The sequence below is a fragment of the Cydia strobilella genome, chromosome 11 (genome assembly GCF_947568885.1).
Source record: "Cydia strobilella chromosome 11, ilCydStro3.1, whole genome shotgun sequence".
Classification (NCBI taxonomy): domain Eukaryota; kingdom Metazoa; phylum Arthropoda; class Insecta; order Lepidoptera; family Tortricidae; genus Cydia; species Cydia strobilella.
Window position 1 is genome coordinate 14,576,809 of NC_086051.1, and position 23,345 is coordinate 14,600,153.

Genomic DNA, 23,345 nt, shown 5'->3' on the forward strand with positions numbered 1-23,345 from the left:
TTTGAAGGTATTAAATATTCTTTTAAAAATTAGGAAATAATATGGTGTATTTAAAACATATCATGGAAACTACGGTTATAAATTGATATTATGTAAAGTAATTTTTTCAACAAGTTAGGCAATTATTAAGTAACCACATTTTTTTCGAACTTTCGTTTTTGTTGTAAATTAAAAAAAAAGAAAATAATTGGCGTAAAAAGTATTTCGCCTTTCATGAGATCACGTCACAAAAGTTTTAATAAAATTAATACTTTGTTTAAAATAAATTTTTGAATAATAGTGAAAATTGTAAAATATAAAGCAATATAATAATACGTACTTAGAACTGATACTTTTCTAAATAAAGAATGAATAAACTAAATTGTGTGATTAATTTTTAGTGCAAATCAAAAAAGCAAATCTGTGTCCAAAAATTATATATAGTTTTAATTTTTCGTTCGTATATTCAGATTTGTGTATGAAAATGTGAAACTATTATTTCTAAAATAAATTATTCGTCCCTAATTTACACAAAATGTATACCAAATTTGATCTCATATCAAGAGATAGGTAGAAATAGAGGCAAACTGGACCGCAGAAGCCGACTTTTCCCCTCCCTTTTTGGGGGGTAGCCAGGACTTAATCTCGTAGCTAGTGCGTCAGCTCAGCTTTGTATGAACCAAGGAATAATAAATAGTGTTAAACGATATCCCCTGAGGCCAAAGTGCATACTCACTTTACTTACTTCGCCTACTAAGAGGCAAATCGCGACTTTGTTATGGTTTATCGATAACTTATCACATCACTAGATTATCGACTTTCAATGTCGACTATTACCCATCACTTTTCTGTCCGTGTACGTATTTAGAAACTTGACCCCGCCCCTAAAATTAGTGCGATAAGGACAACTGCAGCTTAGGCGAAAAATCCTGCGTAAAAATCTCAAAAATCGAGGTTTCGTACTCGACTGTTTCCTCCTCCAAAACTTAAGCAATCGTAACCAAATTTGGAAATCTAAATGATTGTGAAATTGTCTGTGTCGGACTGTTTTGATTTTTTGGCTAATTGATACCAGTTTTGAATACCACGCCTCTCATTGCGGCATAGTCAGTGAGGCCATTTTTGGCCATGTTTGAAGGGCTCTAGCGCCTTAAAAAACAAAAATATCAAAAAAAGCAAAACACACCGACACAGATATTGACAATATTAATCTGTGTTGAAAAAATCATTCCTCTAGCTTCAAAAACCAGGGAGGAAACAGTCGAGTACGTTTGTATGGAGAAATGACCACTCCTGTTGGCTCTTAATGACCTGTGAAATGCCTAAATGATTATACGATAAAATAAGGCTTGCGCTTTACCTCCTAAGTCCCAGCTTTTTTTAAACGTCCTAGTCCTAGAGGCCTCTTGTTCATTTTTTTGCACATAATAAATATTAGCTGTCAGTCCTGAACGGACTATGTACAACTCTATGGACTATCACAATACCGAACATTCAAATTTGAAAGAGAAGGCATCTAAACATTTTGTACCGAAATATGTACTATCGGTGTTTATTACTATAGTCATTTACTTAATGCTGGGACTGAAGGGTGACTTTTATTATGTACAAAATTTGGTACCGCAGGAGGCCAACTCGCCATTTTGACAAAGTACTAGCGAATAATCATAGAACCAAAATAATAACACAATAAATTGCTTTTAAGTCCAGTTGAAATATTTCTTAAGCAATTGCGTCATTGCAATTAATCAAGGTATAATAAATAACCTAGTTATTGTCTATGAATAAAGATAATTTATTATTATTTTTGATTCAGTTTGAGAGATTGCTACTTTTAAAATCCCAAGGCTATACACCTGTATACATACATAAGCCCCACCTCGATGATTTAAAAGAACTTGCATGCAATATACGATACATTGCTAAGTACAGAGTACAAATGTTGCAATGTAACGAATGCAAGTTCTTGAACTGTCTAATTGGGACTTTAGATATAGGTACCCCAGCAAAGGAAGTGAAAAATAAAGCTAACTACACAACGTCCGTGTAACTCTTTGTTAAGTTCTATAAAGCTGGCACACACAGATGGCCGGACAGCTGTTCTATTTTCATGCAAATGTCTTTGTACCTACGTAGGTACACTGTGTATACGAGGGTCCGAATTAAAAAATCTTTGATTAAGTTTGATTTTTACTTTGCCGGGATAGTGTGGAGCACGCTTTTAACCCTTTTCCTGACATGTCTCTAAATGCACATTTTTGTGTAGTTTTTGGCATATTTTTGCTGATTTTGATCCCACCAGGGCTTTGACCCAACTGACAAAGAAAGTATGTTTGTTCTTTTTTTAAAGTAACTTAAAACTATTATGACAAATGACAACCTATCTGACCAAGTCACTAGTGACCTTGCTTATGAAGCCGATAGTCTTGGGTTCAAATCCCGAAGGCCATTTATTTATGTGCAACGCACGGATATTTGATCCGAATTTCGATGTCATGTTTTCTATGAATTTAAGTATTTATAAATATTTCTATATTACATATATCGTTGTCTAAGTACCCAAAGAGTAATAATAAATTTGTGTAATAATGTCATACTTATTTATATCAAGATCATCATTCACGTAGAGAAAGTCGCAAGCAGAAGTAAGTAATCTTTAAAGTTATAATTTTGCTATGAGGGCTAACGCGTATGAATTCGCCGCTAGGGGCGCTAGTGTGGATGGTGATCTTCGCAAAGTTCGAAATGTCAAATGTCACTTGTCACTTCAATGACTGACAGCTGTTTTTTAGTCTTTTGGACCACCATCAACAGAGGCGCCAACTGGTGAGCAAAAAAACGATAGCCATCAACCGAATCCGGTACTTCGATGGTCCGGTCCAGTACTCGGGCACTAAAGCAGAGGTGTAACTGACATTGCCTTCTCTTTATAAATAACTAAAAACCATATAACGCTCGAGTTTTTTTTAATATATTATATTATTTTAGTATAGTGTATTTATACGACATATTTGAAAAAACATAAAATTATACGCAGATTTGCTCTAACTTCCAGTAATACGAATTTTCCACTTAACCAGCTCCCTTCTCAGATATATGTAGTGCCGAATTTGCGAGATTGTACTGCATAGTTTTTACAATTCTTTAAACTATTCTTGATTGTTATAAATATTTACAACTTCCTTTGCACCAGGCTATAGACATATTAGACATATGTTGTATGTAATATGTTGATAATGATTACATCCGGCAAGTTGCAACTTGGCAAAAACAAGACAAATGGACATGTACTAGTTTTTGCAATTCCGCCTTTAGGTTTCAAGAAACTCAAATAAACAAAACGTTACATTTTCTACGAAGTGAGTATTGCATATTTTTAAATTACTTTGTAGAACGTTGCTACCGGTTTGGTCATGCATCTGCCGTCTGGCCTAGTGGGTGGGTAGTGACCCTGCCTGTGAAGCCGATGGTCCTGGGTTCGAATCCCCGTAAGGGCATTTATTTGTGTGATGAACACAAATATTTGTTCCTGAGTCATGGGTGTTTTCTATGTATATAAGTATGTATTTAGCGATATATGTATGTATAACGTCGACTAGCACCCATAGTACAAGCTTTGCTTAGTTTGGGGCTAGGTAGAACTGTGTAAGATGTCCCCAAATATAAAAAAGTGGTGTAAAATAATAGCCACACCCCGGTTTGACAGTGCAAATTTGAATTGTGTGCAAAACCGGGATGTGGTCAAAGCCAAAACCGTCTTCAATAAGAGGAAGGAAGGGAGTTATTTGAACGGTTTATGCCCCGTATAATAAATTTAAAATACACACAGTTTACAGTTTTACTTCATGATTTTCATGAATAAATTTAGTAACATATTCCGATTTAACAGTGAAAAATAAACGTTCAACCATTGTGGCAGGACTAATGTTTTGTGAATGAAATGATAAGTCAATGTATGTAAAAAAATGTGAATTTACTCTTTCATACATGTAAAGTAAGTAGGCAGAATTAATTTTCATCGTTTAAGGAATGCCTTTAAAACACATTTATAGAAACAAAAAAAAATTCTACTGAACAAATATTGCGCTCAATTACACTTTTTAAGTGTTTTATTAAGGAATTACTTGAAAATTTCGGTGCTATTGTCAAATGTAGCTACATTAGGCGCTCAGTATTCCGGCACGCCCATTAATCCGACATATTAGCGACTCAGGTGACCCGCTCAATCCGGCAGTTTACACAGCCGAACGCCGGATTACAGAGCGGTTGCATATCATCATTCTGGGGTCCGCGTGGGAACTAATCCCAAGAATTGGCGTAGGTACTAGTTTTTACGAAAGTGACTGCTATCTGACCTCCCAACCCAGAGGGAAACTAGGCCTTATCGGGATTAGTCCGGTTTTCTCACGATGTTTTCCTTCACCGAAAAGCGACTGGTAAATATCAAATGATATTTTGTACATAAGTTCCGAAAAATTTGGTAGGTACGTTTGAAACTTTGAACCTGCGACCTCCGGATTGAAAGTCGTACGCCCTTACCGCTAGGCCACCAGCGCTTCTTCACCGAGGGGTTGCATTTGATATGTAGAATTTTCTTTCTAAATAAAGCTTTTATTTCTCATACAAATCAAATAATCCGGCCAGTTCCAACAATAGGGGAAAATTTGCAGGTATTATTTTCGTTAACCTATCCCTTTCGTAATCCTTGTTACGTCAGTCACGTATAAGTGGTTGTTATCCTTAAGTGGAGAAAACTAATCTTATCGATGACTGATGAGGCGCGGCAATGTGACCTTTCCAATGCGATAAACATTAAAAAACAAATGAAGGGCTATATTATAGAATAGAGGTTTTTTTACATTGTTGATTAAATAACTAACTTGAGAAATCACAACTTGTACAAAAAAAAAGTAATTTTCTGTTGAGTTATTGAGTTACGAAAATTCCATACCTACTCCAACTCAGGGTAGGAGTTTTTCAGGGTAAAATTGAGATTATATTGTAGAGGATTGTAATATCTCTTGTGTTGCAGGCGGGCCGTATGCTTGTTTGCCACCGACGTAGTATAAAAAAAAGAGACGAGACTAGAGAATATGGAACTCTATTATTTTAAATTATAGCATAATTATATTTTTACGACATTAAGTCAGTCTATTGTACTTTTTTATGTGCAATAAAGTTTAAAATAAATATATAATAAGCTATAAAATAAAATAATAAGATATAAAATAATTGGTCAATATAAACATAATCATAATAAATGGAGTCATAAAAACTAAAAAAAAAACATATTTGTAATATTTTTAAATAATAAGAAGTAATCATTCAAAAGAGTATGTTAAAGTAAACAACTTTAACAATGAGCCAAGGTCATAAGTAGTCATAACCGTAAATATAATAACGTATATTTGACAAAACAACCGCAAATATACTCAAATGAACCCACGGACATGTGGTGTCTAATATCCATTATTATTTAACATAATAAATTGCACCACGAAATAGTTCCCGCGAAGACAAACTACGAAATTATGAGCCACGATAAAAAGCCTATATAATTCATCCTTTAACCCCTTCACTGCCGTATGGTGTCTTCGAGACCCCACTTTCACATCCTTCCTGTTTTAAACGTATTCATAAAGCAAAAAACTAATGCGTATCATTTGACGGTTTCTAGACAAAGGTCTATTGTGTTTTTTTGATATTCGAAAGTGCAACGGATACTTTGGATGGTTAATAGGTTTTTGGATGCGCCGGATTCGGTTTTTAGGGTGTTTTGCACGTGTGATCTAATTTATCAGTCGGGATTTGATTTCATGCAAGATTTAAGAAGATATCATATTTGGATGTGAAAGCAAGATGCTTTTTTGCATGTGTTTACTATTACTCACTTAGCTAATTCTTGTATCATAAAATACTTGCAGTTATGAAAAATATCTAGGTAATAGGGTTTGGGTCCTTTCTGACCCCATAAATCTGAGTATATGTTAAAAAGCGTTTATATTGCAGTAGGGCGTTTTATTAATACCTACTTTTGGTTACTTTAAATACTTTAATTCTTGCAGTCTTTGCTGTGAGTATTTTTTTGGCAATCGTAGTTAAACTTATGAATTATATTTGAAGAAACGGCCGGTGTAACTATTTGATCCCCTTAACAAGCGTCTTACAAACCACTGTCGTGAATCTATTGTTAGGACCCTATCTTCACAACAATACGGCTACCGTACATTAAACACCGACACACATCCTAACTTACTTTGAATACACCATCCCATTGTCAATATTATAAATATTATGCTAATGCGATAAAAAGAAATTTTTGACTCCGAAACGGCCAGGTGTTGCATTCAAAGGGTTATGAGATTCAAATGTCTTGCGCCCCTACGGTACGTGATCATTTATTAAGATTTACCCTTTTGTTTAGCGTTCCCATACTACACACGAATAAATTTATGTGAGAGAGTGATCCTTATTCTAATTCACGGTACAGAATTCAAAATTAGAACCGTAAATTCGGATTAGGAACGAACTTTTAAACGGGCAGTTTTTTGCTGGCCGTTTGAAACTAATAATGCCCTTAAACAGATGAGTAATTTAAAAAGAATTCGAACCGGCCAACATAGATTCGAAATTTAAAATTTCATAATAGCTGGACGGAAAATTAAATGCAGTTAGTCGGTAATATTTTAAATTACGGACATTTCCGTTCGCCAACTAGTGTGGACAGTTAGAGCAGAAAAAGTGATGTCAAATTATATAATTTAGGCTTATCGTAAATCTGTATTATTTTAATGTCGTTGAAACCGCAAACGCAATTTATTTTCGAGTTTTTATTTGTTTTTTATTGTTGGTAGCCCGGGAATGAGTTTAATTATAAAACGCAGCGGGTTTTCTTATTCGTTACGTTCAATTGATACGTCATCTGTTTCCAAAAAAAAGAGTCGATTTCTAATTCCTTTAAGACAGTTAACGTTTGCGCTTTTTGCTGCATTGTTATGTTTGCGTGAGTCAACGAACTAAGTTTTCCTGTCTTTAAACCGATTTTACCTCAAGGCTCATTTAATTATAGACATCAAAACATGTTGGCACTGTTACCTTCATAATGCGGTTTGGTACTCGTCCGTATACTTATTTATTTTTTCCTTAGTCTAGAATACTGTTATTTTAGCCGTTGAGTGACATTATTATACACCAGATACCCCTCAGTTAGACTAATTAAGGGCTTTGCAAGAGACCTAGAGCGCAGTCAAGGTCTAAGATATTATGAGTTGACGACCGGTCTGGCCTAGTAGTGACCCTGCCTGTGAAGCCGATGCTCCTAGGTTCGAATCCCGGTAAGGGCATTTAAGAGTGATGTTTTGAATACATACATTATATTTGCCAAAAAAAAGCAAACTAAGTCCTTACTTAGTTTGCTTTTTTTTGGCAAATAAATATCTTAATGAACATTTTTCAAAAAAAATCCTAACGCAAGATATGAGGTTGCGGTCGGTCTCGTCGGCCGACGTGTCGACGGACAAGTTGTGTTCTCCGCACTCAATTCTCGTGTCATTATGCAATTACTGCGGTTTCGACGATTTTGCACTTACTGCTTCGTTAGGGCAATTTCTGTAATTTTACTTTTCTCGGGACGTTTAAGTTTACTGAGAAAAATGAATTATCTGTGTGATATTAATAAGGATGTGTAATTATTTCAAAATATGTTTTATTTATTCGTATAATAATTTTGTTAGTTAGATTATAGTTCAATTGACATATTTAAATTATTTTATTGTTACAGTTCATCTATAAATGAAAATACAGTTATAAATGATAATTCATAAAAATGTAAGCCCAGTTTGGTAATACGGTAAAGACCTATAAATGAAAATACAGTTATAAATGATAATAAATAAATAAATTTACAGTTATAACTGATTCATAAAAATGTAAGCCCCGTTTGGTAATACGGTAAAGACACAAAGTCCGAACCGCGACCGTACAGGGTTCATACTATAGGCCTTTTTTGACTATCATTATCTACAGAGAACAAGTAGCTTCGAAAAGGCCCGAAAACATACAAAAACTGCCGCGGCAGGAATTGAACGCAGGTTGGTAGCGCTCAATACTTTAAGCAACATGTAAGACCGCTGGGCTACGCTGTATAATGTTAAATGAACGAAAATTGGCAATGGTTGGTATCTGAGAAAGTCAATAGGTGGAATGAGATAAAATACCTAAATTATTGAAATGTGTACCTTGTGTTTAAATTTAAATGTGTGCATTTTAGATGTAGTACATATTATGATATTAAATTGTATACCGGTATTTTAGTTTTATATAAATTGTACCAAATGATTAAGCAATAGAAGTACCGCCTATATAAAATATTACTTATCATATGTTTTTTCAGAGTTATTAATTGAGGAACCATACAATGTATTTAACAAGCAGAGATAAACAACCTACGGTCCATAAATAGATTTATTATCCATTATATTAGTTGCAAAATGGATACATTGTGCTTCCCACAGTATAAAAAGGGCAGGAAGATAGTTACGCCATTAACTATGACTATACTATAGTAGTCATAAGTCCTAATATAATAATAATATGTTACAAACATGTTTAAAAGGTCGTAAGTTTATTTATTCTTAACATCACTATTGGTTTTTCAGAAAATCATGCATCTTTGCCCATTAGGTTCAACTATGCCCATTTTTTGCAATTGTCTTTTAAATTAAACTATCTACTTAAACAACGGAGATTAAACTGAGAGTAAATATTGCGAATCACAAACATACGATATGAATTAATTTGTAAACTATGCCAAAAAACGGATCATAGTATATCTGTGTGCGGCAATGTTTCACACTAGACATAAAATAGGTAAAAACTGTTAAATTATCCACTATTTCTAAGGTTACTTGGAGCTAACTACCAATTTTTAATTCATGGCTTGGTAACTATTAAACAAGGTTATAAATACACGAAATCATTCCTGCACTTAAACCCCCGGCCCCGGGGTATGTTTACGAGTTGTGATTATTTTATTTCATTTTGTTCTATTCATTAAAAATTCTTATAATTTTTATTTTTAACTCATTCTTGTAATTTTTTGAATTGCAGTGCAAAGTTGCAACAACTTTCAAATGGTTGTTACGCTATTCCTAACACTGTAAATGTACTCTCTACCGTGCCCGTTCAATAGGTACTACATCAACATAAATGTCTGCTTAATTACTAAATGCCGAACATGTGCATGGCAGGACATAAATCTAAGGGGTACTTATACTTACAATTATGTTTTCTCACGACTTGGCGAACTGTAACAATGAAATACAAATATTAGTTTAGTTTCTGCATTATAAAATTATAAATAAAAAAATAACAAATTATACGATGTTTTAAGTAATTGCTAAATGTTGCTGGAACGATTAAAAAATTTTATTATCGTACTCATGGATACATGTATAACATTTTAAATTTTGTTTTATATACAGTGCAAAGCGTTGAATTGAATATGTATACAAACTAGGGTTTTTTTTTTCTAGTTCTATTAAACTTGACTTTGTTTAGGTGGAATTATCTATTTTATTGATGTTGCATAGAGGTATAGAAATAAAAAATTGAGCGTATAATAAAATCAATGAGAGACATGTTATGTATTGCATGCAGTTAATTAACTCAAAAATAAACTCAAGAGTTTATTTTTTTGTTATGATGTCGGATTCTTTTTCGAGACAAAGAATCCGACATCATTAGATCACTTTTGAAAGCTATCTCCTTGTTATTTTTTTGACAGCAGACACTAAGCTAAATACAGACATGTCAAATTATCTTACGGCGTTATCAGTCTTAAGCTGTTCAATGTTAATGCGAGCCGACGTTCCGAACAGCGCAACATTGTTTCAAAATTGAAAATATCAGGTTGCTAAACTGGCCCTTAGTAACACCATCGCTTGCCAAGCTAACGGGCAAAGTTACAGACCAGTATAAAATAACCTTGATATCCTTTACAACATTCCCCATTTAAAGATCACACTTTTTTCTGGTTTGGTTCAAATGGGAATAACGGGTCAGGACTTCGTGGAAAGGAACGCAATATGGCCATAGGAATACTGTAAACTGATACGTTTATTTTGCGTAGAATCCTTAGTTTGCTAGTTGCTAGCCTGAATTTGGAGTAAAATCGAAAAATAGTTCGGAATTTTTAATTGAAGGTTTCTAAGATTAACTTCGTTATATTCCTTTTATCTTATTATTTAAAGGTAATTTATTTTATTTTAAATAGGCATTCTGTGAGATTGTTGTACAGTATAACTTACTTTGTGTAGAAAAAGCTATAAAGCATACCAATTAATAAATGTCACTTAATGGTTACAATGTGCAATTGTAACAATTCTCCAAAAATGTAACAACCCCTTTAAATAAAAAGAGAACACTTATAAAAACTTAAACAGCCCATTGATTGCTTATCGATACAAACCCAAAAAAAAAAGTTTTTATAAACTGTCAAAATTGAATAAGCGCATGCCCTTGCAAAAACTTCTTTAAATTGAATTACATCGTAAGTAGCACTTCTATTGCATTGTCGGCGTCTATTCGTCCATTGTGCGGTGGACGTAAATGAATTGCTGTGCTTTACGGCCTTATGTTTTGACAGACACAACATTGACGTAGGTACGGAAGGCGATTACCGTTTTTTGTACGTTTAGATGTTATTGAGATGTCTGTTTTGGAATTTCTTTGCTTTCTTTCCTACTATTTATTGTTGTAACTGTATTAGGTTATTTTTAGTAAAAGTTTACCTCAGAATAGTGCAACCTTGTCAAAAATATGAAAAGGTTAAAAATAAAAAAAACATTCTGAATTCATTTATAAGTGTCATGGTTGCCCTTTACGACCACAGACAATAAATTTATTTCAACACCGCATCTTTGTTTAATTAACTGTCAAAGGTGACGTCTAACCTTTTTGTAAATAAATTGTTTGATTCGGATAATAGAATAGCGGTATTGGGGTCAATCAGCGTGGTTTGACTTTAACCATTGAGGTGAAACAAGGTGGATTGTACAATAGTTTGTAATTATCGTTGACTGGATGTAAATTATAAATATATTTCAAAGTAAGGCATCCTATATGGTTTTATAGAAATAATATTTCTGCTTCATATTGTACTATTATTGATTTGAATTGAATTATGACCCGTCAGTTGACAGCATCGCAGAAACAAATGATTGTAAATTACCATAACTAGATTTTCCTGTGTCTTTCGTAGGAATTGTTTTTAGAAATAATTACGATGACAAATATTGCCTTATATATTTAGTAGTTACTTCATAAGTATATGTATTGAAATACATAGTTATATGACAGCACAATTGACAATTACTAAAAAGCGAGCTGACTCGTCGTTTTAAAACGCAACGACATTTTGAGATTTGTAAGATTGATCTCGTCACAATCGCATAAAACGCCACAGCGCGACACACAGTCGCGTAGTATAGTCGCCATCAGATATATCGGAGCGGCCGAGGTGCTCAAATATATCTGAACACGCTTCTATTGTTCGGCTTGTGAGGCGTTAGAGTGACCGTTCAAATATTTTTGAGCATCTCGGCCGCTCCAGTATATCTGATGGCGACTGTACCGTATAACCACCCAAGGATAGCCAAAACTGCCAACTATGGTACAAAACTCAAATATGTTCGTTCAGATGTGACTTATCTGAATGTCATAGTTTCAAGGTTAAATATTTTTATAAGTGGAAGAAAACAGACAAAACAAACAATATTGGTAGAATACACGACTATAGTTGGGTGTTATTGTGGTAGTCATAAAATGTGTAATTTACAATATTTGTTTTATTATTTAATGTGAATTAATTTTAATTATCTACCTATTAATTGACCATAAGACCGTAACACATATTCAAGATAAACAACGTGACATTAAGCACTGTGAATTCTATATTTAGCAGTGTTTATTTGTCCGCCCATGCGTTGTCAAAACTTCTGCCATTCATTAGGCAACGATATCAATTGACTGCGATAGTCATCGCGACTGTCACTTTATCACGCCTTTGTCAAGGTGTCCACTTGACAGTTGACACTTTCGAGTAGCGCCGCTTTGTTGGCTCATCGATACCGGCCAGTGACACTGCTATGTTAATAAGACACAATTGTAGATTTGACAAGTAGGTACTTGCCATTAAAGACGATAGGTGTCACTTAACACTTAGATAAATAAGAAACTTCGTATATTAGAAGAATTTCATGGGGTAATTCGAGGGATTAAACTTTATTACGATTTTTTTATTAATAATTTGAAGGATTTGACTTTTTTTCAAATAGGTTTAAGAAATAATGAAGCTCTAAACTATATTAAACTTAAAAAAGGTATTTTAAACTTTGCTATTCAAATTACTTTTGATACTTGTCATGTGTTTTGGAGTTTCTACCAGTATATTTATACAAATAAATAAATAAATTCGATTTTAAACTCGATTATTTATATGTAAATAGTAATAGATAGTATATTATGAAGTAAGTAAATTTTCTGTACTGTGCACCATAAGACTTAAAAAGTTCAAAAAAATCATATAAAACTAAACATAAGTTTACAATTAGACAGTAACAGGCAAACAAAAAGGCATATAATGTGGTAGGTACGTAAAAAAATTTAATGGATAACTGAACGGCTTGTAGAATGGTCAAAAATACTACGTTGTAGTTGCCATCAGATATATCGAAGGTGTTCACAAATATTTGAACAAAACCTTTATTGTCACTGGTATATCTGAATATGCACTTTAACGTCAAGACGCGCATACTTTTTAGCACCTTGGCCGCACCGATATACCCAATCTGATAGCGACTGTATTACAAGTATTATAACTGTACCAATAAATGTATGTAATGAAATAATTGGCCAGTCTCGCTGACATCAGTGTCGCCAATTTACCTGTAAACTATGATATTAGACCAGTCCGACCAGCGTTTATTCTGAGCCGTGACCACTCGTGACTCACAGCCACAATCACCACAATGTAACAAACATGTTTTCTTACTTCCTTGTTTGGCCAACATTTGCTGACCGCTGGGCAAGCCGATAACACTATAAGCATTTTGGCTGTCCCGCGCATTTTATTTCGTTTATTAGAACTTTTTATGGGCATATTTTTGATAATAAAAAAAAACTCTTATACCGACGAACGTGGCAACTTTACCTTCTGTGGTAATTTTACCATGCCATAGGTATGGCATTACTTAATAGAAATAGCTCATATTAAATAAAACTTCATAAAAACGGCTCAAAGAAACATAAATATATATATTTTAGGTTTCTATGAGGTACTCATATATTTATTAAGTAATACCATATGGTAAAGTTGCCACGTTTCATACCTACATGCAAATCTTCAGAAAACTCGGGACAACGGTATGGAATACCCCATTGAGAGTTTGACCAATGTTTGGTCAGCAACAAATTTGGTAAACAGGATAATTTTGTTGGGAAACAAGGCAAGCTTAAGAATGTTGAAGTTCGAAAGCGTTTGTGGTCGAAAAATGATTGTTAACTTTTTTATCTTGTTGTGCTATAATAGGGTCGGACCAAGCTAACTCTGCATGGTAATTGCAGTGACAGTGACATCATTAATATCATTTTTTTATGAAAATATGACGTTGTTAATGATCCAAAATAGTAGAAAAATTATGTCGGATAACTCAGAAGTATACATACATTCTAACTGTACTCCAATAAAACGTACTAAGCTTATTAACTTAATAAAATAAGTGCTTACAGTTTTCGGTCGGTAACCATCTTAATATGGCAAAATTACATTATTTTATTATTATATGATAGTCTTTATTAAATACAGACGGACTCCCTACTTGGTGCAGTCATCATAAAAAAGGTTTACTTCCTTCGGGTTAAAAGTAAGTACAGCAAGGTGATACAAGTCGATGGAGGCAAGCGTACCTCGTTATTGAAAATGCATTTAATATATAGCATGCAATTTGCACTTCTCTGTAATGCATAAAAGACGTGCACAGTAGCGGCCATTAAAATGTTAAAAGCTCACGTATACTTTATTAAAAGTAATGAAATTAAAAATAAATAAGTTTCTTTAAAGGGCGTCGACTTTGCCCACTAGTTATTTTATGTTATTGCGTTTTACGATGATAAATGAATTGGTTTTAAAGATAATATTACGTTGAAACATAATGCGGAATACCACTTTATTAACTTAGGTTCAAAGGATTCCGCCGTTTTATAGGTTTTTAATGGCTTTCTTTGCGGCGAACAATAAAACTTCTAACTAGTGACTTTTAGCAGCTAAGGGAACTTAAGGCGATACCTAACATATAATTATAAAATATAATATAAAAGACACCGAATCCTATATTTAAGTAATAAAACGTGATCAGAATCGATTACGACTAAAGTACAGTTCAAATTCCTGCTCAGTAGCCCTAATGACTATAGTATTATACAGTATTATAGAGTATTATAGGCTATGTCGGTAATATACGGTAATACTTAGTCGCAAACCGATATTTTGTGGTCATTTCAGATCGTGACGTGATCGACCGTTGCGGATTGTGATAACTATTGCTTGTTAGTACAGAAGAACCTCGATAACGTAAAAACCTCTATAAACAATTATTTATTTGCTGTTTTTGTTAAAAAAACTATGAATAAAATAAAATAAGTATTACTAAAATAATTAATAAATTAAGTATTAATAAATTAATTAAATTAGCGTGAATAGAGATGGGGTCGTTAATCAAAATGACATAAACTCAACATTACTTACGATGCCCAACTTTGCCTGTTTTAGAAAAAAACTGATTCTCTGCCGAACAGCTGACTGCAAATGTCGGCCGTACATATTTAAAAAGCGACAATTTATTGTTTCTAATAACAATAGGTACAATTAAATTATTGTAATAAATGTAAAAAGTAAATTTAAATAAACAACACAATGAACTGTTCACTTGATAAAAAGACGATGAAAAGATCGTGAAATAAGAATACAATTCAACATAACACAAATAGGTGTATTGGCAAAAAGTATAGTTTAGTAGGAGTATCATTATGATTTAAAATTTAAATAATTCCAACTCGGTTGCATTTTATGACATCATTCAATGTAAGGCCAAGATTTGTCTTTCACGATTGAGGTGTTGCCCGCGAAAATAATTGCATGTAGGCGTGCCAAGCTAAATCTAGTCGGTAAAAACTAGACATTAAGCTTCTGTCTCGCTTACATGGGCTGGGAGGGATAGAGACGGTTATGATTATGATTGTAGATGATCGTTGCAAGTAGTGATGTGACGTTGGAAGTTACCGTTTCGGTAATATTCCTTAAATTATTAGTACAATTAATTGAATATTTTTTCTTGATTATTTTTTAATAGCTATTAATTTAAAATAAAACCATGAAAACGCATAGTATCGCGTATATTGAATTTATAATACATCCCGACGTTTCTAACCCTTTACGCCGTTCGTGGTCAACGGTGGTTTTCATAGTTTAAATAAATTTTGATCAATTTTTTGTTACAAACCGACATGTTGACCGGTGTAACACATAATCAAAGTCCCAATTTTTGTTCAAGCAGTAACAAAACATTTTGTTACTGTTATGCAAACATTTCTTACAGTGTATTTTAACATCTATTTCAGGATACAATTAAAATTCCTCGATATTGCTTTAATTCGACAATGGAACATCACTAGTTGCAACTATATTTTGTCTGTATGCGTTTTGAGTGTGTTAATATTGTAAGCCAGTTCTGAAATAGGTCTCAAGGCCAGTGATTGGCGCGAATTAGCGCTTGTAAATGGAACGTGGATTAAAATTTGGAATTTTAACGGTTGTCGAATTCGCGGTTTTAAGATTTCGGGAACTTTTAATATAAGATTATTAGTTTTTATATTTGATTTTTTGTGTTGGCGTGGTATTATAAGTAATTATTTTAAATAAACAAAAATTATGAAATAAAACTATGAAAACGGATTATATCGCGTATATTGAATTTATAATACATCCCGACGTTTCGAACCCTTTACAGTGTACATCGAACCGAAGACAATATTATAAACAAAAATCAATAAAATACAAATTTATGAAATAATTTAAAAGGACCTTTTAACTTTATGATAATAATAAATTAATTTGTACATTTTAGTAGTAATTTATTTATATATGAAACTGGTTGTTGTTGCAATAAAGCTACGAAAAATCATGTATTCAATTATTCATCTTCCCATTTTGGTAATTATTAATAGTGTGACATTTAATCAAAATGGCGTCTGTATTTGTGGCCAATGACATCACCGTAACACATCAACATTGCATATTACCATTTCCTTCCGCCAGAGACAATTACTGTACTAATTGGAACTATTTATAATTCTAATAAACATTCAGTTGGCAATGTGAGATACTAACGTAATCACTAATAATTCAGCATTTTCTATTATTTTAAAACAATAAAATACACTAAAACTTAATGGTACGTGGGCAAAGTTATAAATCCACGGGCAATTTAATTTAATTTTAACGTCTGATCTCGATACTCAAATATCTGACCACGTCTATATTGTTAGACGCGTTGGAAAGCATGTTCAGATATTTTTTTGCACCTTGGCAGCTACTTAATTAAACATCTAAAGGCGACTACATATTATTAAAATCAGGTACACAAACCTTTTTAAATTCTGTTCCTTTCTAATACACACAAATGTCAAAATGACAGATAACAATTATCAAGGGCTTATTGGACTTAACAGGAAATAATGAATCACGCCATTAACAACTTATTTCATATTTTTTATTACTTTTTTATTTTCTTAGGCATTAAGTCCGCCTTTTGTACTTGTTCTTGTGCAATAAAGTTTAAAATAAATAAATAAATAAATGTTTCATAAAATAAAACACAACCATTTGTAAGAACTATTACATAATCCGTGACCATGCTCAAATTGCCTAGAAAATAGCCTTCCAAGGAATATACATTCTTATTTTACATATTCCCGTTTCCCATTAACAGTAATTACGTAATTAGTATCAAGAATACTTAATTAAATCACCACATCATCATTAAGCAGGTAATTGAAATAATCAATCATGAGAACAGTAATCAGAATCACGCATACATTTCCAACAGTTGCTTTTTTCAACTCCCAAAAAGGAAGCGGTTCTATTTATGTTACCGATATCTCGCTTACCTATTAAATACCTAATCAATTTTGAATTTCATCCGACTGATATTGTTTAAAAAGATTTAGATTATAATACCCATGCCAGGCCGAAGCGTTTTGAGGACTTCACACTGTCAAAAATAAAAATAAATATCGAAATTTATCTGGTACGTAAGTCTTAAGCAACTCATTTTGAAACGAACCGGAGTTTGAAATTTAAACCCACTACCTCTTTATTAGAAGTAGCATTACTGCTCAACTTTCAGGTCTTCGCTAACAAAGTTTTTTGACCCAGCGATAGCGAAGGTCTCAATTTCAGCTTGGGCAAAGAGGATATAACAAGATAGTGCGGTACTGTCATAGTAAATTTTGTAACCACTGTAAATTCACTGCCATCTATCGACATACATTAAAACTAAAAATGAAGTTTTGTAAAAATACGTTCAAATGTATTTAAATATGGATAAATGATTTTTTTATTTGCATTAATAATTTTTATATGATTTTGACCCATGTTCTTCAACGGATATGCGTTAAAATTATAAATAACAAACGAAACCGTCAACACCCTCTATACGAGAGTAGGCCAAAGCTAGTGGCGCCATCTGATCGAGAATCAAATTTTCGTGATTTTCGAGGCACGTTTTTTCCTTAGACTGTATCCATCTATTACGGAGTTATATCTATCTTGGGCTTGGGCAAAAATTCGTACTTCTGTCCAGCTCTCCTCTACAGGTCGCATTTCTCAACCGATTCCCATGACATTTCTGGAGCAAATTCGATGATGTATACCTATAAATTTTTTCGTCGATTCGTTTCTAGAGCTCCGCACAAAACTGTTCGCGGAGCTCTAATAAAATCACTTCGGTATTGGTTCAGTTTTTAATGAAAGTCACTTTATTTTTAATTTCAGTATTCAACATTTCTTAAAGTAATGAATAGAATCGGGCGTTACTTTGCGGAAATCCATATTAATTATTACCAAAATATTACTTTGCTAATCCGCGAAAAGATAGTGCTACCTACTTCGTTTTTTTTACATGCAATTAATGTTCCCACCCTTCTACCGCAAAAATAAATACGCAATCGTTGCCGGCCGTCAGAACGTCAACATCTCCTGAGGATGCCTCGAGAGGCGAAACACGTGTCGAGTATTGTTCTTTTGGTGGTGGTTTGTTATATTTATCATAATCATACTTTATTGCGACCATGGTTTTAAAGGTGTAATACAATATTTTAAAAAAAGTTTCCCATGGGCCCTGTTAGGGCAAAGCAAGGATGTATGTACATATTTACACTAGAATATTATATTATCACGCAAAATTCTTAAAAATGTCATAATAAAATTATAAATCGTAAAAATTGTGTACATTTATTTGCGTATTGCGTATGCGTTATTGCGGTGGGACGGTGGACACATTAATTGCATGTAAAAATTACGCAAGTTACTATAACGGGCTGATTGATTAGCACGTTATCTCTTCGCGGATAAGCAAAGTAATATTTTGGTATTAATTAACTCTTAAAGTGTTCCATTTTGAACACTTCCTAGCGCCTTCGGCAAATCGGTTATAAACAATAATTAGAGCTTGAACCCTGGACGCTGCAGGCGACGTCAACGAATAACTACTACCAACTGATTTATATCTTCATAACGATATCTTGTGAGATTGATTTGATGCAAGCAACGCGCAATTACAAGCCAAGATGGATTGTCTAATTATAGAGCTGACAGGCCAATTCGAAACACTGATATCTGAATGAAATCAGCCTAGTGTATATTTCATTTGATAGCATGACGTGACGTACGCGTTTGTGTTAAGTCTCATTTTGTATGGGATTTTGAGTTTCTAAAACGTATGGCGCTGTTCAAAATCTCATACAAAATGAGACAACGCAATCGCGTACGTCCGACACGCTATCGAATAAAATTTATACTAAGTGTTCTGATGTCAGTGTAGACTACACTACACTTCGAACTAACTACACTGTGTATTGCGTTCGAATTAGCCTGTGAGTGCTTTTATTTGGAATAAGATTTTATTATTAGATTTTTAGTGTTGAATTTTATTGCAGAAATGTAGAAGCCAGCCAGATAAATTAAAATAGAAAGGATTGAACATTATATAAAATTGTGTTAGTTAGAACGTGGTACAGAGAATGGTCAGAGAACATTATCAACAAATTTTGAATATCAATTATTAGTAAACTAAAAATAAAATAAAAATAAAACATTAAAAGGGCACAGATAAATTAAAATAGAAAGGATTGAACATTATATAAAATTGTGTTAGTTAGAATGTGGTACAGAGAATGGTCAGAGAACATTATCAACAAATTTTAAATATCAATTATTAGTAAAGTAAAAATAAAATAAAATAAAAACATTAAAAGGGCACTAGATTCTACTACAAAATAACAATGCAAATGAAGTTTTAATATTGCAAACTCACGTTTCATTTTAACTTTTTGATGTATTAGAATTTGTATTGAATCAATAGGTTGAATCGAAACCAGACTTAGATTTTTTACTTGGGTACATAACCTAACCCTTTTTGGAATCAAAAGATAAGGAAACTCGTTTCACGATATTTATTGCTATGCCTATTTCATTCAACTACGCTAAACATTCTCGCCACTATTCAAAATTAAAAGAAATATACAATTACCAAAGTATGATGACTGTCATTTTTAAGTTATTAAAATATAATTGAGTAATAAAAGGTTTAACAAAGAAAGTGTTGAAAAATTCAAATTACCTGAGAACATTTCTGGGCTCGGCCGTACCCCACGATAACCCCAGGGCCATACCTAATTACTGTTAATAGCTGTTTTCGTGCAACCAACCCAAGATACCTTTACACCTGGCTATGTTTCAACTAAAACATAAAACATTTGATTCTTGATTCTTTTAAACTTTCTCGACACACTTAGGAAACAAATCATTATTGTTTTATTAAATATATTATGATTTGTTTTAAATATTCACACTACTAAATATAAATTATACTAAATATAGATATCATATCATACTACATAAGACGTTACCAAAGTTACCAAACCCTCCATTGGCGGAGGTTGACGAAATTAAGTAAGTATAATTAACAAAGTTAAAATACCTACTTAAAATTACCTAAGAGCATTGAGGGTCAGTCGTACCACATCGATAACCCCAGGGCCAAAATTACCGATTACTGCTAATAGCTGTTTTCGTGTACCCACAGCGAGATAACGCGTGGGCGTGAGATTGCATATCGGTACACTCCTCTGTATTTACAGCTTATTTTTACTGTACAGTATGCATAACATTTTTGTTAAAGAGAAATTTATTAGGTACCTAGTTGAATGAATGCCCGATTAACATTGTCATTCATTTGGGGGCATTACTAACCTATTAAGAGTCCGCAGCAAGCTCGGTTCTCCATACAATCGTAGTTACGCTCTCATTTTAAAACGACTAGCTAGATTCCTCTAAAGTCTTTGTACTTACAATAGGATAAGGTATATCTATGTCTGTATTTAGTTTATGTAGCTTCGGATACAATAGTTAAAAAAATAAAGCGAATTTAAGTTTTTGACACAAAACTTGTTTTTGCTCTATTTCGTTCGTTTTATATACTAGAGCTAAACTAATTACAGACCTAGATATACCCCATGTCATTGTATGTGCAAAGTTTCATTACAATCCAACACGTAGTTTTAAAATAAGAACGAAACTCCGTTTGTATGGGAAGGTGAAATTCGGCCGAACTTACTAGACTCTTAAGTTATAGAGGTCGTCAAAACACAACTTTTAAGTTGTTGAGGTCCAACGGCCAATTTATTTATTTAAGTTGTAGAGGTTTCGTACTTTAAGTAAAAGAGGTTTTGGGCTCTTAGGGGAAGGGAACACAAAACTTTATTAACTTATAGAGTTTTTATGTTATCGAGGTTCTACTGGATGTAAGGTTTTGGGCTCTTAGGGGAAGGGAACACAAAACTTTATTAACTTATAGAGGTTTTATGTTATCGAGGTTCTACTGAATATGAGTCTCTCCGAAGTTTGGTTATTTATTCTATAGGAAGAATGTGTTCAATGAATTATTAAAAATTACTTAAAAGCTAAGAATTTTCTAATTGTTTGGGCAGTGATAGTGTAGGAACTGAACTGAAATTTTCTGTGATATAAATTTGAAATAAAAACAGGATTATACATTTATACATAAATAGTAAAAATTATTTACAGTAGCTAATCAAACTAGACATGATACTTAATTTATATTTTTACTATTTCTAGTCATATAATGGGCTTGCTACAAACTGAATTAAATTACACATTCGAGGTTAAAGTAGACCTAAATAAATTAAACTTTCAGCTATAACAAATATACGATAGGTTAAGAAACCTAACAACATAACCTAATTCTCAAAATAAGTAATATTAGAGTAGAATTGTTTTAATAATTCAAACGTACTACCTATAAATAGCAATTTGTTATACCAACGATTAAGTATTGTTGATGACGGTTAATCACAGGTTCGACCGACCGACTGCCGACGTATTTCTGCATGTATAGGTATAGTGGAACCTCGATAAGACGAAATTCTCGTAAACTCGAAATAAAACGCTGTATATACGACCTTCCCTTCAAAACCCAAAACCTTCGTAACTTGAGATGTATAACCTCATTAAGACGAAGTAATCAACGGTTTGCTTCACGGTTATCTAGGACAGTTACCTCAAAACTCGAAAAAATAGGGATATTGTTTCATCACCTCTTTATCTCGAAGTTGTTTACTAATAAACCTTTGTAACTCGAAGAAAGCAATAATACTGATACTACAATTTTTTCATTCATTTTACCTCTGTAACTCGAAACGTCTTTAAGACCAACAAGCATCCTTAAAATATTTTCTTATTAAATCTATTGCATCAATTAATTTTTTATTTTTAAAAACCACAAGTGCAAGTCGGACTCACCCATCGAGGCTTCCGTACTCTTTTGTATTTGTTGTTATAGCGGCAACAGAAATACATCATCTGTAAAAATTTTAACTCTCTAGCTATAAGCGATACAGCCTGGTGACAGACAGACAGACGGACAGAGAAGTCTTAGTAATAGGGTCCCGTTTTTATCCTTTGGGCACGGAACCCTAAAAACCTATAAGAACCCCCCTAAGTAGATGCCTTCTAAAGACGAAACTTAATTAACACAACCTTTTTGGGGTTTTCCTCGAGTTCGTGCTATCGAGGTTCCACTGTACAGTCAAGGTGATTTCCTAGGCTAATACCGTCTAATAAATTTTAAGCATACTATATTAATTTTATAGCACATAAAAAGTTATGACCGGTTTAGTCCTAAGGGCATTTTCAATGGACAATGAAACTGAGAAAAAAGTTTTATCGGGCTAATAAATATTTTATGCAACGTCAAAGTTGATGTTGTTTTTGAAGTTTAAGGTGAAACTTGGAATTATAATAATTACCCTTACCATTTTAATTATTTACACTACTTAGGCCACCAGATATCGCTTGCCATCCAGCGCGGTTATGCCGCTAGTAAATGTGCCATTTTCAAGGATTATTCTCGGTTGTCAATAAGGCGCTATTTCCATATAGCTTCAATTCGAAATCAACCTTATCGACAAGCGACAATGTGGTACCTTTTGGTTGAAAACGTCACATATTTGGAATTTTTGAGCTGGGTGGGAGTCGGAACGGGGTTGATAGTATATGCTCCTACTTATACTATCAACCCTATTCCGACCCCCAATAATTAGTATATTAGTTATGTGCTTATTTTTTAGTTAGTTTTAGCGTCTTTGTACTTATGTTGTTTACTTTTATGTGCATAAGTTTTTGTTTTAGATTTAAAGTTTTGACGTGTATTTTTAGTCTAATTATATGGTTTATGAATTTATTTCTCCAAAAGAATATTTCAATTTAATTACATAGAGAAATACAAACAAACATTATATACATTATTTACAGAGTGCACGTGCAGTGCAGTAATTATACGATGTAATAACCAAATCACTTTGAAATCATGTTTATGGAATAAAGATTATTTACAAGGTTTTCAATTTTTTACATCACTGATGCACATTGAACACTTAAAAAATTAAATAAATTAACTCCCATTAAATATATTGTTCAAAATCACTAGACTCCAAAACTACACTGACTATCT

At 33.1% G+C, this 23,345-nt stretch overlaps 1 long non-coding RNA gene and 1 other non-coding gene across 2 annotated transcripts in view; one reads left to right on the forward strand and one right to left on the reverse strand.

The window, feature by feature from the left end:
* The window catches only part of LOC134745663 (uncharacterized), a 141,236-nt gene that overhangs the window by 87,344 nt on the left and 30,547 nt on the right, over positions 1 to 23,345 (forward strand). The window lies entirely within an intron of this gene.
* On the reverse strand, positions 7,904 to 8,032 carry LOC134745700 (small nucleolar RNA SNORA16B/SNORA16A family). Its single transcript, XR_010128203.1, has one exon. It is a non-coding gene; the product is annotated as a small nucleolar RNA SNORA16B/SNORA16A family (small nucleolar RNA).